This window comes from Pteropus vampyrus, unplaced genomic scaffold (assembly GCF_000151845.1).
Source record: "Pteropus vampyrus isolate Shadow unplaced genomic scaffold, Pvam_2.0 Scaffold143, whole genome shotgun sequence".
NCBI lineage: Eukaryota > Metazoa > Chordata > Mammalia > Chiroptera > Pteropodidae > Pteropus > Pteropus vampyrus.
The window spans coordinates 979,432-986,205 of NW_011888924.1; the positions used below are offsets into that span (position 1 = coordinate 979,432).

The following is a 6,774-nucleotide window of genomic DNA, read 5'->3' on the forward strand; positions in this document are numbered from 1 at the left end:
TTGTAATTTTTCACTATTAATAAATAACATTACAATAAACATCCTCGAACATACATCTTCCACACTCAGTACTCGTGACAAATAAAGTCCCACAAGCAGAATCGGTAAACGATAAGACAATGTTAAACCAACCCTTTATAAAAGTTAAATAACCACACTTCCGCCACAAAAATACGTCATTGCCTGTTTCCTTAGGCCTTCATGGATTTCTACGTACTTAGTAGTTGGAAAATAGTTTGTTGCTATTTACTTTTATAAAATTTACTGGTGAAAATAAACATTTCTTATTGTCAATTTCTACAGAAAAGGGTATTGGCCTTTTGACAGTGATTGCATTGAATTTATACATCAGTTTGTGGAGAATGCCATCGGATAATACTGTTTTTCAACCCATGAACATAGAATAGCTCACATTTACTTAGATTTTTAAAAATTCTCTCAGCAATATTTGTAAATATTTTATTCCTTCTGATGCTATTGTGAATTAAATTGTTTTCTTAATTTCATTTTCAGATTATTTCATTGCTAATATAGAGAAGTATGACTGAATTTTGCATGTTAACCTTGTATTCTGCAAATCTGTTTAAATCATTAATTAGTTTTGGTATTTCTTTTATGGATTTTGACCATACAGGATCATGTCATCAGAAGACATTTGTACTTTTTCCTTTCCAGTCTTTTTTGGGGGGGCCTTAGTGCACTGGCTAGAATCTCCAATCGATACTGGAGGTGGCAGACACACACACCTTATTCTTGTTCTTAGGAGAAAAAACATTAAGTCTTTCAACTTTAATTATATTAGCTGTAGGGTTTTTACTGATGTCTTTATTAGCTAATGTTGCGTAAGTTCACTTTTAGTCCTAATTTACCAAGTTTTTTTTAAATCATAATGATGTTGAACTTTTTCAAATGCTTCTTTTGTCTCTAGTGAAATGATCATGTGGGTTTTGTCCTTTACTCTGTTAATATGGTGTCAATTGATTTTCAAATGTTAAAAGCACCTAGGATTCCTGGGATAAACCCTACTTGGTTACGGTGCATGATCATTTTTATATGATACTGAATTCAGTTTACTAAAATATCATTATGAGTTTTGTCTCTACATGACAGATGTTACTCTGTTTTCTTGCAGTGTCTGTGGCCTTAATATTGGAGTAATACTGGCCTTACTGAATGAACGGGAAAGTGTTCATTCCCCCTAAGTTTCTGAAAGTTTTCAAAATATTAAAATTAATTTTTCTTTAATAATTGATGCAACTTACCAGTAAAACCATCTGATTCTAGGCGTTTCTTTGTGGGGAAATTTTAATTGCTAATTAAATATCCTTATTGATCATAGGGCAATTCAGATTTTTTTACCTCTTCTTGAGACAGCTTTAGTAATCTGCATCTTTCTAGGAATCTGTCTATTTCATATAAGTAGTGTAATTTGTTGGCATAAAGTTTTTAAAATACCACTTTATGATTCTTCCGTTTTCTTTAGGATCAATAGTGGTGCCCTCTCTTCCTAACTTTGGAATGAAAGTTAAGCTAAAGATGTGTCAATTTTGCGTATCTTTTCATAAAACCAATTTTTGGCTTCAGTGATTTTCTCTATTTTCTCTATTTTTGTTTTTACTTCTTTGCTTTCTGCCAACATATAAAAATACTATTTCCTTTCTTCTGTTTGCTTTTCTTTTTCCAGTTTCTTAAGATGAAGTCTAGGTTACTGATTTGAGAACTTTTTGGATATAGATATTTAAAGCTATAAACGTTTCTCTAAGTACTGCTTTAAGCTGCATTCCATAAATGTTGATATGCCATATTTTATGATATGCCATATTCCTTATATCTTCTTTGATCCAAAGAGTTAGTTATACGTGTGTTATTTAATTTCCAAATATGTGGAGACTTCGCAGTTTTCTTATTCTTGTATATTTTTATTCTTGTATATTTTATCCTTGGAGTTAAAGAACACATTTTGTATAGCTTTAATTCTTTTAAAATGTACTGAAAATTCTTTTGTGGCCAAGCATATGATCTGTCCTGGGGACAGAGTGCCTGCAGTCACCGGGTAGAGTGAGTTAAATCACCACCAATGAGACTCACTTCTGAGTGCCACAATACACACAGACCCAAAGCAAGAGAGCAAAGCTCTGGAACTTAACTGGAAGTGGAACCCACCCACAGGAGATAAGATAGGACTCTGGCTCTGCAATGAACAGGTTGATAATCTGTTTACATAAAATTCAACATTACCTAGGGAATTCTAACATTACTCAGACAGTACACAACCTACTGTATGTACTCTTGTTTTCAGCTTCTTTCTTTCAGCAGGATTTTGAGACTCATCCATGTTGTGGGTATCAGCAGCTCATTAGTTTTTATCGCTGAGTAGTATTCCATTGCATGTACAGTTGATCCTTGAACAATACAAGTTTGAAGTGTGCAGGTCCACCCGCGTGTGGATTTTTTTTTTTCAATAAATACCCGTACTGTTTTCGATCAGTGGTTAGGGGGTCCATGAATGTGGGAAGCCAACTGTATGTATGCACTGATCTAAACCATTTTATATGGGGAAATTGAGCATCTGCGGATTTTGGTATCCGTGAGGAGTCCTGGAACCGATCCTGTGCAGATATGTAGGAACGACTGAGTTTGGGGGAAATCAAAAGTTATAGTGGATTTTTGACTGTGTGAAAGATGGGCACCCCTGACTCATGGGTTGTTCAAGGGTCAATTGTACTACATTTTGATTGTCCTTTTGATTTTTGAGAAAAATTTGATTATTCAAGTTTTGAGCTTTTGTGAATAAAGCTGCTGTCGACATATGTATACAGATCTTTGCCTGGATGTGTCTTCATTCATCTTGGTTAAACACAGAAACAGAATGGCTGACATATGGTCATTGTATGCTTAACTTTTTAAGAAACTGGCAGCCTTCCTACCAGCACTTTATAATAGCTCCATTGCTTCATTAACACTTGGCATTATCAACCAATCTTTACAAATTTAACCATTCTAATGAGCATGTAGTGGCATTTAATTTTGGTTTTAATTTGCATTTCCCTGATGAATCATGAAACTGAATATCTTTTCTTATGCTTATTAGTCATTTGTATATCTTCTTCTGTGAGGTGTCCAAATATTTTGCCTATTTTTAACTGGGGCTGTTTGTCTTATTACTGAGTTGTAAGATTGCTTTTATATTTTAAATACAAGTTCTCAGAAATACTTGTGAATCTTTTCTTCCTTTTTTTTTTTTTTTTTTTTGGCTTGCCTTGCTTCCTTTTGTTGTTTTCTAATGCTGTCTTTGAAAGAGCAAAAGTTTTTAATTTTGGTGGTCTAATGTAGCAACTTTAATTGAAATTTAATTTTGGGTTTTATTGCCTTGTGGTAAAAAATATGTGTTCTATGTCATGTCAAGTTTTAGAAATACACTGGGTGTTTCCTTATGGTCTGCTAAGTTTTATAACTGTTCCACAGGAGTAGAAACTTAATGTGTTGTATTTTAAGGGTAGAAGATAGAAACATAGCTATTTTATAAAGTGTTATTTAGACCTCCTATTTGTTTAGTCTCCCCCATCTGTCAAAGATGGAGAAAATATTTAAGCACTCCATGGCTTTTTATGTCAATTTCTCCATGTATTCCTAATATCTTTTGATATTTGATTAAGTACTCTTGACTTTAGCATGCAAAAATATGTCCTTTGTCCAGTTTATTGACGTGGATTGATATTAATTTGTGTAATAATACTACATTCTTTCTTTTCATCTGACTACAAGTGATATATTTTCATCATCTTTTTAATATAATTTTTGTGTAACTTTTAGTTGTGTCTTTTATAAATACCATATACATGGATTTAAGTCAGCTAATTAATACTTTTACTAGAAAAATTTAACCTATTAATATTTGTTATTACAATTATATACTTTGTCTTATTTTGGACATTTTGTTCTGTTTCTGTTTCTGTTCCTTTAGCAATATCTCCTCTAGGCAATATCTCCTCTCAAGTTTTGCTTTATTATCTTTTAAGGATTTTTATGAGAATGTAACATCTTGTTAATTGTATTAATGCCTACATTTATACATTTCACAATTATTTCAACCTGTGTTTCCCTAATTTTAAGAATCTTTTTGAGTCTTCAGCATGTACTCCTCCCACCCTCTCATTATCCAACGACTTCTTGATCTTTGTTAATGTAATCTAGGGATTCAGATTTAAGTTGTTATTAAATTTGAGTTTTCTACTTCTATATCCCCTCTCTTTCAAGAACCAATAAACGTTAGCATCCTATCTTGTAACTAGATTTATAACAGTTAAATTTGTTTCTGCTTTGTTGGATTCCATTGTTCTCAACTCATCTTTTTTAATATGATGGTTTCCCCATGTGTGGGATGTCTTTCGCTTCGTCTCCGGATTGATTGATGCACTCATATAATTTTTTCCAGAAGACAAATGAGTGGAATACATTATGTGAGCTCTTATTAAGACAATGTTTTCTTGTTGATTTTGCAAGTGAAAAACTCCTTGGTCATACCTTTTCTCCTTCAATACTTTAAAACATTACTCCATTATTTTTCTAATTTTTTTTTTTTTTACCGGGTTTATCTTGCCTAGACACTTGTAGGATTTTCATTTTATTCTTACCTCTATTTGAGGTCCAATTCTTTTTCCAGAATGTATCAAGGTTTCGTGGCATTCATTTTACTTGACATGTGGCCTTTTTCCTATAGATCACGTCTTCTTATAAAGGTAATTTTTTTCTGAATTTTTTCCCTGAATTATACAGTAGATCATTTTCAGAAGTATGCTTTTCTTTTGTGACTGCTGAATACAAATGCCTTTTTCTTGTCCTATGGAAAGTTTTCACAAGTCTCACTGTTGTTTGCTTGTTTTTTTCTCCTTAGTTACCCATGAATTCTGTGATCTGTTAATATTGCATCGTCAGCCCCAAGAGGTACATTTACTGAGCCAAGGGTGCCTATCACAATCTCAGCTTTTCTCAGGAAGTTATACTATAAGCATTAGTATTTTGAAACACCTTGTCTTTAGCCTTCTTAACTATATACACAAAGCTTCTTGCCAGGTCCCCTCTTTCAATATTTTCTGTATCCTTTTACTTGTTAAGATGATCAGAGTGTCCTATGCGGCTCCACTGGACATCTGGACCAGATACACATTCTAGGGCCGGGGCTCTGATCACAGTGGGGAGCTGGGAAGAGGTACACATACAAGTGGCAGGGACTGGAAGTCACCTTCTGGCACAAGCCCTCAGCAGGAACCTAGCTCTCACCCTAGGCAATGAGTAGAGAAACAAAGAGAATGGTGTCTGAGACCTGCTGTCAGGACCCAAATTCCCGCAACTCAATGTGAATGGAAATGTGAATCGAGAAAATAACAAGAAAACACAGTTCCAAGATAGTAAACGTGACGGGGCTCACGCATAAACCTCCCACAGGAAGGTCTCTGAGACCCAGCGTGTTCAAAAGTCTGAGGAGGACAACATCAGCTAAAAACGAAATTTCCAACAGGTACTACGACGTTCTCTGCAATCGAAAAAACCTGAAATAAACTGAATATCCTTGAACAGGGGAGCTGATAAATAAAATAATGGTATATTCATATGATAAAATACATTCAATGTTAAAATGATTGTACTATATCAACATGGACAGGGCACAGATATATAAAATAAAATATAAAAGAGAAAACAAGACTAATAAAATCTGTAGTATTTACCTAACCTTAAAAAAATAGAAGCATAAAAAAACACATATAATATTCACAAACAAGATAGATAGACAGACAGACAGACAGACAGATAGATAGATAGATAGATAGATAGATAGATAGATAGATAGATAGATAGATATGAAAATAAAGTAGACTGAAATAATACACACTAAATTAGTTATAGTGGTTTTCTTCAGAGGTGGAAAGGAGAAAATAAAGAAATTAGACATGAATAACAAAGCAGGCTTAAACATCATCTGTAAGGTTTTAGTTTAAATAAACAGTGTTAACAATTGTTGATTCTTCATAATGCGTACCTTGGTGTTTGTTCCCTTTATTCCTTTACAAATTTTTTATTTTCTCTTAAAACTGAAAAACACACCATTTAACTTATACAAACACCAGAGACAGTCTCTGCCTTCCTGAACTGCCAGATGAAAATGATTTGCTGTAACTGATCAATAAAACACTGTTTGTGGAAAATGAACAAATACAGACATGGTTAGCGTGAATCCTTGCTCCACAGAAGCCAATGGTCATGGAGTTTTTTTACCTGTAGGCTGATCCACACTCCCAAAGTGTTGCCATTTCTACATTTGTAGATGTAACTTTAAAATGATTATTCTGACATTAATTTAAGGATCAATCAAGGACTCCTCAAGGAAGAGAGAGGACCCACCTCCTTGTCTGCACAGCTATAGGCAGTTCTCCACCGCCTTGCTGCACTCGTGGCCACCAGGGAGTTGCTGGTCAGTGTGCACCCAGTGGCCCAGGAGGAGGAAGGAGCAGCCACTACGAAGATGCACAGCACGGCCTCTTGCCCTTCGCAAGCTCTCAGGGCGCAGGCTGCGCCTGCCCGCTGACCCCTTTCCCCCAGAGCCCTAGTTCTCGGCCTCTAGGGGCCACCTCTTCCTTTGCTGCTCTGGTGGAGGTGGGTGTCCTCCTCCGCCAAGGACAGCATCCTTCTCTCATTCTGAATTCTTGACCCAATTTCGTATGGCTAATTTTAGTAAGGCTTTCTTTAAAAGTAAATACGTTTCTGTCATATTTAAGA

At 34.9% G+C, this 6,774-nt stretch overlaps 1 protein-coding gene across 1 annotated transcript in view; it reads right to left on the bottom strand.

Annotated features, from left to right (window-relative positions):
• CEP112 (centrosomal protein 112) overlaps positions 1-6,774 on the bottom strand; it is a 350,208-nt gene that overhangs the window by 219,203 nt on the left and 124,231 nt on the right. The window lies entirely within an intron of this gene.